This window comes from Ambystoma mexicanum, chromosome 9 (assembly GCF_040938575.1).
Source record: "Ambystoma mexicanum isolate Mex_15411 chromosome 9, UKY_AmexF1_1, whole genome shotgun sequence".
Classification (NCBI taxonomy): domain Eukaryota; kingdom Metazoa; phylum Chordata; class Amphibia; order Caudata; family Ambystomatidae; genus Ambystoma; species Ambystoma mexicanum.
The window spans coordinates 382,758,833-382,771,374 of NC_090931.1; positions in this window are offsets into that span (position 1 = coordinate 382,758,833).

Here is a 12,542-nt window from a genome sequence, read left to right on the forward strand (position 1 = left end):
TCCTACATGTGTCACAAGCTTTGCAAAAGTAACAATCGGACATACTGTAACATGACTTGCATGTAAAGGAGGCCTAGTGCACAGGGCAAGGACCTGCAACCTACGGCTCACTCGATGTTTTGGACTACATCTCTCATCAGCCCAAGCCAGCATTGCAAATATGACCTAACCACTATTATCCTACAAGAACTACATCCAGGCCTTGAGGGCTGGAATCCTGATTGAGTTTCAGAACATCCCTTATGAATATGGGTAGGTTAGCTGGTGGGGTAGAGAGGGTGAGGGGAAGGCTGGGTGGGAGTAGAGAGAGTCAGTAAGGTGGGGGTAGAGAGTTGGCTTTCAGAGAGTTGGGTGGGGGTTTGGGGGTAGAGAGTGGTAGTACGGGTAGCAAGCATGGCGTAGGGTGGGTGCTTGCTGGTACAGAGTAGGGGCAGGGTGGGTGGTTGGTGGCAGAGAGTGGGGGTTGGGTGGGTCTGGTTAGAGGGAATCTGGGTTGGGTGGGGTAGAGAGTGGGGGCATGGTGTGTGAGAGTGTATGATATGATAAGGCATTTATAACACGCCTATACACAAGTGTTTCAAGGTTAGTGTGGGTGAATAGGGCAGTGGTGTGGGGGTGGGTACAGAATGGGGTAGAGAAAATGGGGGTGGGGCAGAGAATAGGGTGGGTAGGAGTAAAGCGTGTTGGGGTTAGGGACAGGGGGGGTTTGAGAGAAGGAACTAGGGTGGGTGGGTGAAGGTAGAGAGTGGGTGCAGGGATGGTTGGGTTGAGAATGGGGTCAGGTGGTAGGTAGTAGAGCAAGTGGGTGGGTAGTGAGAGTGGAGGTAGGGTGAGTGCGGGTAGAGAGGGTGTGGGGTTGGGACTAGGGTGAGTGAAGGTGGAGAGTGGGGTAGGGTGGCTGGGGGTAGAGAGAGTAGGGGTGGGGTGTCGGTGGCATGGAAACATGAACAGCATTGCAGCCTCAGGGGGACTTGTCAAATGTAGCCTAAAATACCCAAACATAAAACGATCAGCACATGTGATAGGGGTGTGGTTGGTGGGGGGTGGAAGTGAGTGGGTGAAAGAGTGCTGTTTAGAGTAGAGAGTGGATAGTGGTAGAGAGGCAGCCTCAGGAGGAATAAACGATTGCAGTCCAAAATAACCGAAGTGTTCATGAAGTAGCCGCAAACAGCTCAATAAGGGAAAATAACCAAACCGCTGGGAAATGGAAAGCCCGGCCGACCTGCTTCTTTCAAAGCTGCCGATTGGAGGACACCTTGTTAGGGATCTCATTTGGCAGAGGTGTTTGGAAAAGAAATGAGCGGGTTGGCCATTTCATGCCTTGGATATGCACAACCATATATTCAGTTCAGAACCCCATTTCCTTCTTTTTTAACAATGGTTTCGGCAGATGTGGCTTGCTCCACAAAAATTCACCAAAATCAAAACAAAGGCTACTCTTCAATAGCAGCAAAAATGGGGAACCATGGGCAATCTAGGCACAGTGAATATCATAGGAATACATTTTGTGTTAACAGTTGTCAAAGCGCTAAATATTGCACACATGTCAAGACATGTCTAATGGAAAAAAATATATTAATACGTATCCAAACTGTACCCAATTGAAAAAGGGGGGACATCTGGCAGGCCATTGGTCAGGGATTTGTTGTTGCAGCCCTCCAGTCATTAATCCCAGACAATACTAAAGCACTTTTAGACAACGGTGGTGACCTGGTGCAGTATATAAAAACAATATCAATTCAACTTAGTAGTGCTATTTCTGGTTATTGGCGGTAGTGCAGGATTCTACCGCATTTGGACCAATTCCTAGCTAAAATTCAGAGCATTTGTCTAAAGTACTTTTGATCACACTGCTTCTTTGCAGGCTGTAGCACTTAGCCGGGACTCCATGATTCACCTCCAGATAGGTCTGAGGGTCTACCAAACAAGAAATGCAAGTCATGCTCTCTATTATTGTCCACGTGTTGATGTATTTGCTGTTGCTAACAATGCATATTGTTCTATTTCAGCAAAAGGATTCTGCAGCAACAGATTCGCCATCTACTTGCCATCTAGTTCTTTAAACTATGCCTACGTAGATGGTATGTACCTTTCGCAACAGTCATTTGCTCTGCTTCTTCCAAGGCTTGCCCTGTGGAGGTCCTGCCCAGAAGGGAGTGGGCACCCTCCGAGCCAGGATGGCTCCAGGAGTTTAGTTGCACATAAAGTTTCAGGTTGTTCCCTTCTGCCCATGCGCTTCAGCAGTGGCTATGGATTTCCTGGTGGAATCCATGACTTGGTACCAAGAAACGTTGGTTCCATGTAATGTCGCCACAAAAATCTCGCCATGCAAAAATCGCCGAAAAATGGCTGTTTCTGGCAACATTATTGCATGGAACATGCGGGGGGACATCCCCGCAACCCCCAAATTGGACTCGGGATCCAGGGGCCATAACGTTTCTTGGTACCAACCAAAGTCCCTATAGTACAGGTGGCAAACTTACTGGGGGAATTAGCCCTTTCTCGTCCCTACAGCACAAGGACTCTACGGATCTGCAATTTCAGCTTAGCCTGATTTGGTGGATTTGACCTACAGTGAGGAAACCTGCGTTTTGTGAACATTGTCATAAGTTTGTTTCCAACTCCCACCTCAGTTTAGGTACATATTCATTTGCTCTGATCAGTCTTTCAACACTGGCGTCCAATAGGGCTCTTTTATTACAGGTTCTCCATGAAATTCATGACCGCTGTGCCTGGTTTCCTTTTGAGGGGTCTTGGAACAGAAGACTTTGGACCAAAGGGGTGATCTTTTTCCTGAGGAGAGTGCAGTTTGCTATTTCAAGGTCTACCAAGAGGTTGCACACTCAATTTCCCTCCTTTCCAGATTCTGCACAGTTGTATGTGGTTTGCTGCCTTAAATCCTATGAGGCAGTGTCAGGAACCTTGCATTCTTCCTTTTCTCAGAGGCTCATCGCCTTCAGGAATCATCACAGGCCGGTCTCATACCCTATTTTGGCATGATCAGTCATGTGGGTCATGGCTTGGCCAAGGGTTGATCTTTCTTCTTATGGGGCTCACGTAGCTAGCAGGACCCCGGCATCTAAAATTATCTGGGCTGGCACTCTTTTATAAGATATTCGCAAAAAGTGACAGACAGGTCTAATAAAAATGTGTGTAGCACTTTCTATTGCAAACCCGTTGAGTGTCTTCTATGCTTTAGACTTGCCAATAGGAAACATTTGTGCCCTGCCATTAATTGGCGATTTTGCTAGCATACAACAAAAAGTCATTTTTCTTTTTTAAATATATTTTATTAGTTTCATTACAAACAATAACAAAGAGTAAAACAGGTATCAGTGGTGATGATTGAGCATATCAGAAGAAAAATTAAATCCCCAACTGTCTCCCCCCCCCCCCCTCCCCACCCCAAGACCACAGTAAGTACTAAGTTCGTCAAGAGTCCATGCTCGGGCCTGGGTTGCCTTCCCCAGCTATCTCGCTCTCCTGTGATTCAGGGTACAGTTAAGGCCACCCAGCGGTGTAGCTCTTCGCTGGAGTCAAGCCTCTGCACTTGGATCGCAGTCTCCCATGCCGCGGTTTCCGCAGCGATCCACTTTGTAAGGTCCCCCCACCATAGGGGCATAGGTGGGCCTTTGGGACTCTTCCACCCCATGGCAATGCGCCTTTTGGCAGTTATGTAAATAAGGTCTCAGCCTGTTGAGGGGTTTGTTGGTTTGTTCTCCCTGCAGCGCCTAAACCTGCCCAGGATGCATGCCGAGGGCTCGTCCACTTTGATGTCAATGTCTGCACCGGCCACTCTATACCTCACTTGAGTCCAGAATTCTCTAATCACTGGGCATCCCCAGAACATATGGGTCATGCCTACCTTGGGCTCGCTGCATTTGGGGCATGATTGGGTGGTCGCACCGGTGAATCTGGATATGGCTTCCGGGGTGAGAAACGCTCTGTTCGTGACGTACTGTTGAATGATCTGTAAGCGGGCGTTCCGGGAGATTTTTTTTATGGTAGTGGGTTATATCGCCCCCGGCTTTGTCTTCGAAAACCAGATTCAGTTCGGTTTACCATTTGTCTCGGCATCTGAGGTCTTCTTTGGTGGAGCCCCATAGTAAGGCCTCGTAAATACATGAGGTTTCGTGGCCCCCCCCTCGGCGGCATTAAGAATCGTTTCAATACTTTAGTTTGTCATTCAGGTCACCAGCGACAGGCCACCTGCTAGTTAGGGCCTGTATGACCACTCTGTGGTAGGAATTGCCCGGCCGGGAGGGCAGTGGCATCACTAAGGTCTGGGAAGGCTAAAACCGTCTTCTCCTGCATCAGGTCCCCAAGCGTGGCCACCCCAAGGGGCTCCCATTGTGTACGGGTCTCAAGTTGCCCCCAGGAATGGTTGGACATGAGTGCTGCAATGGGGATCTGTGGGGAGTATGGGTCTTCAGACCCGACCAGTTTGCAGGCCCTTTTCCAGAGTCAGAGTCCCAGCTTGACGAGGTAAGGGCAGTAAAGTTCGAGAGCCCCCCTCTGGGTCCACAGCAGATCCCTGAGTAATAGCTGGGAGAGGGCTGGTTGAAGGAGGCGGGTGTCTGTTGTGCTCTCGTCGGCCATCCACCGCACAATGTGTCTCAGCTGGCTGGCTAGGAAATAAAGTTCAAAATTGGGGATCTACAGCCCACCCCTCTCGTATGGTCTCTGGAGGGTCTCCAACGCCACCCTATCCCTGCCTCCCTGCCAAAGGAAGCCCCTACAGAGCTTGTTGAGGTCTTTAAAGAATGCCAGGGGGATGTAGAAGGGAATGTTAGTGAAGTAGTGCAATGGGCGGGGCAGGGCGACCATCTTAAGGAGGCCCGCCCTACCGGCCACCGAGAGCGGAAGCCGGCCCCAAAATTCCATGGACTTCGAGAGAGAGTCTTTGGCCCTTACGGTGTTAAGTATATGTTCCGTGCCGGGGGTACGATGTATGGTTATCCCCAGATATTTAAACTATGTCGCCTGCCATTCAAAATCTAGGGGAGGGAGGGACCCATAATGATCACTGTGTAGTGCGGCTTGGGGGTAGAGGCAAGATTTATTTTTGTTAATCTGGATCCCGGTATGCTTATGAAAGCTGTCCAGGGTTTCAAGAATGTAGGGTAGGTGGTGTTCAGGGTCCTGCAAATATAAGAGGGTGTCGTCCGCGTACATGGAGATGAGTTGTCCCATCTATGGTGATGCCCCCCATCTCCATATTCCTGTCTCAGGTAGGCTGCTACAGGCTCGGCTGCGATGATGTACAGCATCGGGGATAGGGGGCATCCCTGGCGGGTGCCTGTGTAGGGACCATTTCGCAGAAAAGGTTCCATTAGTTCGGACTCTTGCCGTGGGGTTGGCATAAACCAGCTGGGTCCATTTCAGAAATACGGGACCAATTCCCATCTTTGCCATGGTAGCATATAGCCATTCCCACCTCACAGAATCAAAAGCTTTGGTGGCATCCAGTGATGCCACCGAAAGTTTGTGGTCTTCCCTCGGTACTATAAATAACGTGATGCAGCCTACGCAGGTTCTCAGTAATGGATCGTCCGGGGACGTATCCGGTCTGGTCTTGATGGATCAACAGTGGGATCACCCTGCGCAGTCTGGAGGCGAGCAATGCAGTGAGGATCTTGCAGTCTACATTTAGCATGGAGAGGGGCCTGTATGAGGCACAATCTGCTCCGTCCTTCCCAGGTTTGAGTAAGGGTATTATCACGGCCTCACTCAGGGAATCCGGGAGGGTGCCACGCTCAAAGGCCTCGTTATAGACCTGGGCCAATATAGGGGCGAGTGTTTCCTCGTAGGTTTTATAGAACTCCCCTGGGAGGCCATCCGAGCCCGGTGTCTTCCCAGCCGGTAGCGTTCTGATCACCACCTTGACCTCATCGAGAGTCTCGGCCATATGCGGGTCTAGTTTTGGCAAATCGATGACGTCAAGGGCATCCTCGATCCCCGTGTCCGAGGGGGGGGGGGGTCTCAGAGTACAAATTATGGTAGAAGCTGGAGAAAACCGAGTTGATTTCGGGTTGGGTATGCACAGTAGTGCCATCTGGTGCGAGTATGTAGCATATGGGCGGCCTGGGGGTTTCCCTTTTGTAGAGCCAGGCTAAGAGTTTCCCGGGCTCGTCTCCCAGGGCATGAACTCTCTCCGTGTGTTTGGCGTAGCTTGGTTTACCAAGGGCTTCCCAGTGCTTTAGGCAGGTTTGTCTAAATTCGGAAATTTTAAGTAAATGATCGGGAGATGAGTCAGCCCTGCCCTCGAGGGTGCGCAGGTCTCCCTCGGCCTGTTCCAACAGGGTTGTGATGGATCTATGGGTGCCCGCAGCTGCTGCGATCATCTCACCACGCATGACCACCTTATATGCCTCCCAGGCGGTGCCTATGTATTTAACGCTACGTAGGTTGTTCTCCCAATATTCTTCGGTCTTGTCTCTAATGTGCTCTCTGAATGATGTATCAAGTAGAGCTTCGGCTCTCAATCTCCACGTGGGTATGGCGGGGGGGGTCTAGGCGGGAACACCTCCCAGGTGACCAGCAGGGGAGAGTGATCGGACAGCACCCTCGGCAAGTAATGCGCGTCAAACAGACTGCTGGGTCTGGCTGAGAAAGATCTAATCTAACCTGGTATGCATGGCATGTCGGGGGGGATTAGAAGGAGTACTCATGTTGCCCCAGGTGCTGGTCCCTCCAAATATCACTTAGTTGCAGCTGGTGGACTAATCTGGAAAGTATTTTGGCCGGAGGGGAGGGGCGGTCGTGTTTGTCGTCAGATCTATCCAGCAAAGGGTCGAGGGTGCAGTTATGATCGCCCCCCCATATCATAATTCTGTCCATATACGGGGTGAGCCGTGTATAGAGGGAGTGGAAGAAGGTAGTTGCATCGTGGTTGGGTGCGTAAGTGCTGACCAGGCACAGTTCTTTACCCTCAATGGAATCACAACCATTCTTCCCTCGTTGTCTGATTTGGTGCTGGTGAGCCTGAAGGGGACCGTGGGAGCAATCCAGATCAGGACACCTCTGGCATAGGAGGAGTATGTGGAACCCACTAGGGTGCCGCGCCAAGTTTTGGCCAAGGCGTCTAGCTTTTTGGCAGACAGGTGAATCTCTTGGAGCATGGCGATTCCGACCTTACATCTCTTCAAGTAGGACTGGACGCGTCGTTTGACAAAGCTGTTCAGGCCACCAACGTTCCATGTGACGATCTTAACTGTGTCAGCCATAGTTGCGTAGTCGGACGAGTGGGGCCAGCAGGACGCTAAAATGCATGACGAGTGCTTCTGTGGTCTTGGTGATTCCCGTTTGCGGTTCCCAACTATAGTAATAACTCCCCGTTTCCCACCCTCTCCCCTTAAGTGTAAACAACCCAAACATAGAACTAGCCCAGCGAGGTTACCCTCGTTATGACAATCCCGTTTCCGCTCTGTAGTACCGTGCATGGGAAGAGAAAAGAAAATGGGCGAACCCTCTTTTTTAGGGGGCCTGACTCGAGAGGGTTGCAAAACGAGTGCATTAAATTTACCATGGATTATAGTCAGCATCAGATTCCTTTTCTGGATCTAACAATATCCAAGAATCCAAACCATTCACTCAGCACCACTTTATATCGTAAACCCACATCCAAAAACACTCTACTAGAGTACTCCAGCTTCCACCCTCTAGGGTTGAAAACCAACTTACCCTATGGCCAATTCTTACGCATCAGACGTAATTGCTCTACATTAACTGAATACGAATCTAAGAGTAAAGAACTCGCTACCCGTCTAAAAGAACGGGGATACCCCAGCCACATCATTCGTCAAGCTAGAAAAAGAGTCAAACATACTACTCGCAAGGCCTGCCTCACTCCCACCGTCAGAGATCAATCCAACTCTAAAATGACTTGCGTCACCACTTTCACCCCCTTGAGTAACTCAATTAAAAAGGCAGTTCTAAAACACTGGGACAAGCTACAAACAGAATCTTTTAAACCGGAAAAACCAAGATTTGCCTTCAAACGAAGTCGCAACCTGAAAGACCGACTTGTACATACGTACACAGAAGGAGATGCCCCAGACAGTACCCAAACCACACTGTGGAACCTCCCACCCGTCAAAGGCCACTTCAAATGCGGCAATTGTTCCGTCTGTAACCTCACGGCTAACCTCAAGACCATTGATCTGAAAGGAAAACAGTGGACCTTTAACTCATTTACCAACTGCAAAACCAAATGGTCCGTATATATCATCAAATGCCCCTGTGATCTTATTTACATAGGCAAATCCAAGAGAGAAATTCGACAACGGATCTGTGAACACCGCTCCAGCGTACGAAACCAAACAGAAGACAAACCACTAGTGGCACATTTCAAGATGATGAATCACACTCACAACGACATCTTCTGGGCAATATTGCAAACAGTAGGCAACCCCTTCCGCGGAGGCAACAGGGATCTTGCCCTTCGTAAACTCGAGCAAAAATGGATTTATCGTCTGGACTCTGTAAGACAGGGTCTTAACATCTCCATCGAATGGAACCTGTTCTTTAATAAGTAAAAGTGCGGTTCACCCCCCTGTGCTCTGTCCCACTTAAATTCCCATGGGCTTTCTTCCACTACCAGAACAAGCTCCCTCCAACTGTCAGTCTCCCTGAGGTTTTTCAAATAGGTTTTTCTTTTGTATACATCCATGATGTTCTGGTCACACCTGTAACAATTTCCTATCTTTTTTCGTGATTCATCTTTTTCTGGCACTTGTCTGTGATTTACTGCAACCCATGACTCCTTTCATTACTGTTGTATAGTCATGTCCTTAATTTACCAGCACAGAAACGATACAGAAATTTTGAACTGTTTTTTCTGGTAACTATGTTATTGATGACTCACGTCGCTTTACTGCAACACATGTTTTGTAATTTTGCAGTGCCAGCATTGTATGTAACATGTACCTAGCGACTCGACAATATTCGCTCAATAGCCTTTAACTTGATTTCCTCATGGATATTTCATGGAATAATAATGCATGTTGCAAATGGTGCCAATATTAATTAATTTTTTCGCCCATGATCAATTCATGACTCTTTCAGTGCACGCACCAATATACACATGACCTAAATATACGTGCATACCGACGCATTCAGTGCGACTGCTCCCACCCCTTACACTATCCCCAGACGCATGCGCAGTCCCTGCAGGCACTACGGCCTCGTTTTAAACTCCTGACATGCGCAGTCAGTCCAGCGCAACCGACAGCAGTGACACAGCTCTTTTTCCTGTCTCACGTACAGGTAAGATCCGTAATTCCCCGCGCTGCTGTTACCACCTTCTCTGGTCACAACCATATCCCAACGTTTCACTCGTGGTTTTGTCCTCTGTACTTAGGCTAGGTACCTCTGTACACCACCTGCATATCCCAGCACCACGCAGTCACGGACTCCCCACTAATTATCAGTACTGCAACTCCCACTCACTTGTTGACTCGAGCACTCCTCATCTACAAACTCTGAGTCACGGCCGCTTACTGGACATAGCAGCACGAGTTAGTCCTTGTTGTAGCCACTGCCTTATGATTATTTCGTATCAATTTTTTGACCTTCTTTTACTTAGACTGGGGCCTCTGACATTTGCAGATCGTCCCCCCCCGGCCGCTAACTCCAGCAGCCGCTATTCACTCAAACAGCCATGGCGCCTATCAACGTCCACACGGTAGGTCCGTTTGCCTTGCCCTTCTCACCATTAGTGGATACTCTATTCTCACCGTTTTTAACACAGCCTCTTTTACTATAGGACGACATCTCACTCATTCATCCGGTCTGAACTCGACCTCCAAGTCCTGAAGACAGTTCGGTATTTTCAGTGCAGCGCTTTTCCATCTCTATCAGCTTCTGCCCTTGTCAGCTATCAACCGAACCAGAAACACAAACTTAAGTGTCGACAACGTCAATGTGTTGTGATATAAAACAACACATAAAATAGACTGTCACCACTGTATACTAATCCTTCACAATGCAGATTTAATGTATGCATATATGCCAGATTATGGCACAAAAATGTCTTCCTGTTTAATAAATTTATAATGTTTTATTCATCCACGGTGATTCTTTGTTCTGAGTTAGCAGTTATCTAGCTCCTTTTGCAAGGCTATAGCGACCTCCTGTCACGCTATTGGCTTGGGAAGCCTTTGACTCTACCCCCACGTATCTGTGTACCGTGCATGGGTCACTAGGTGCCCTACGGGTGGGTATGTACACCCAAAAAACAAAAAGGAAAGAAATTTCCAGGGGGAGGAGTGGACCTTGACTCGAGTGTCTCCATATCAGGATCCATTCAGCTGAGTAGGGGGGCTCATTCCGCCCGCCGGTGGTGGGTGAAGGCTGCCTGATTGCTGTCGAAATGACGGGAGAAACGTTATCTAGGTTTACGCTTTCTTTCTTCGATGTCAGGAATTTGCAGTCCATCCATCCAGTCTCTGGCCTGTGCCGGAGTTTCCCTGTTGTTGTGCAGCACTTTGAGTCTCGAAGGGTACAGGAGCATGTAACTCAACCCAGCTGCCTTCAATCTGGCCTTTGTGTGTATAAACTGCTCTGTTCATTTGAACTTGGAAGGTGTAGTCAGGGTAGATTGCAATTGTGGCAGAGTCTCGTTTGATTTGACCACCTGTTCGAGAAAAGGCTAGGATCACTTCTCGATCTCTGCAATTAAGGACTTTCGCGATCACCGGCCTGGGTGGAGCGCCCGGCAGAGGTCTTTTAGCAAGGGATCTGTGGGCCCTTCCGATAGAGAAGCCTTGGGAGAGTTTGCCAGCTCCCACCTCTTGCAGCAGGAGGTTTCTCAATATAGTTAGTGGGGTCGGAGCCCTCGATACCCTCAGGTAGCCCAAGGAGACGAATGTTGTTGCGACAGGCTCGCCCCTCCGCCCTGTCCTCCAAATTCTTGACTCTTTGTTGGAGCTTGTCTACGTCGGAGGAGTTGCGTTTTGGATTCAGTATTTTCCTTGACTTGTATTTGAAGCGCATCAGTCCTGCCGGCCACAGAGCGGACATCTTGGCGCAGAAGGCATAGGTCAACGGCAACAGCATCGATTTTGTGCTCCATCGTTGTTTGTAGAAGTCTGATGGCTTCGAGGAGCTGGGTGTTGCTGGGTTCAGATGCCGCCGGTGCTGTATGGTCCGATTGAAGACTTGTGGGCACACAAATCGTGCTCTCAGGGTTTGGAGATTCGCTGGCTGTGTATGTGTCCAGGGTGGTCTGCCGTTGCTTGGGCCTGCTACTTTTACCAGCCATCTTGTGAGCGCACAGTTCTCTCGCGCCAGGGGTGCCGGTGGTAGGCCGCCAGTAAGAGGCGCGGCGGGGTTCTTCGTGCTGTTACCGCGGGGCCCAGGGCCAAGATGAAGGCGGGGGTGGGGGAGGCTGCAATATCTGGGCATCGAAGCATCAGACGAGGCAGGCGTCAGGTTTCGGCAGTGCCCGCGCCCCGTCTTGTGGGTGAAGCCCGCGTGGGAGGAGAGTAAGCTGTGGCCGTCTGGGGATTCACCAGTTCTTGTGGAGCGTCGGGCCTGGGTCGCTCTCGGTGTCGGCTGGGGGGCGCAAGGTGGTGGAGTCAGCTTCGGCGACACTCCCAGGCGCAGATATGCATTGGCATGGGAGGGCAGGGGGACGAGGCCCCGGTTATATGTGGTCCCAAGTCCTCAGTCGCTGGTTACCCCCCGCCCACCTTCACGGCTCCGGCCGGAGGTCTTGTCAGGGCTCCGCTGGGCCCCACGGCCGCGGGTAGGATGCCGCTGGATGGAGGCTCAGGGGGCGGGTTGCTCTGTCTACGAGCGCGGTTGCTCTCTCCTGACCCCGGTGCAGGCTGGCCGGTTGTTCCGGCTCCCCGGCAGGCCCCGATGGACGACGTCCTCCGCGGTGCAGGCGCGCTCGGGTCCCTCGAAACTCAGGAGCCGCCATTTTGGTTCTCGGCTCCGGCTCTTCTCGCTCGACGTACGTCAGTGTTGGTTGTCTCCAACCGTCTGAAAGACGGATCAAGCGATAGCTGATGAGATCCGGCGACGAATGGTGCAAGTTGCAGCTTTTAAAAGTTAACAGAAATGCATGAAAATCAGCTTATGATGGCACATCGGCGCGGAGCTCACAGGAGACACGTCCGCTCTACATTGCAGTTAGCCACGCCCCCAAAGTCATTTTATTAATAGCAGAGTAGCGGGCAGGGAATCCATTCAGGACAATCGCACTCAGAATGCAGATATATACACCACGAAATAATGCACAGGTCGCAGTTTTTTCACGCAGCTGCAAACCGGCTAGCGCACAAGAGCGCGACGCTGTGGCATGGAAGAACAATTCTGAAGCGCAGATTAAGAGATTGGTTCAGGCTATGCCAAAAAACCCCTTACTACACAAAAACCTCCCGGATAAGGATTGCAAATTGAACTCCTGTTTCCTCCCTACCATCAGTATTCATCTACAAGAAAAAGAAGGGATTCAAGTTGCCATCAAGTAAAAAGATGCAGCCAAGAAAAGTAGAGACTCACCGTATGATGAGTTTAAGACTCAAATATCGGTT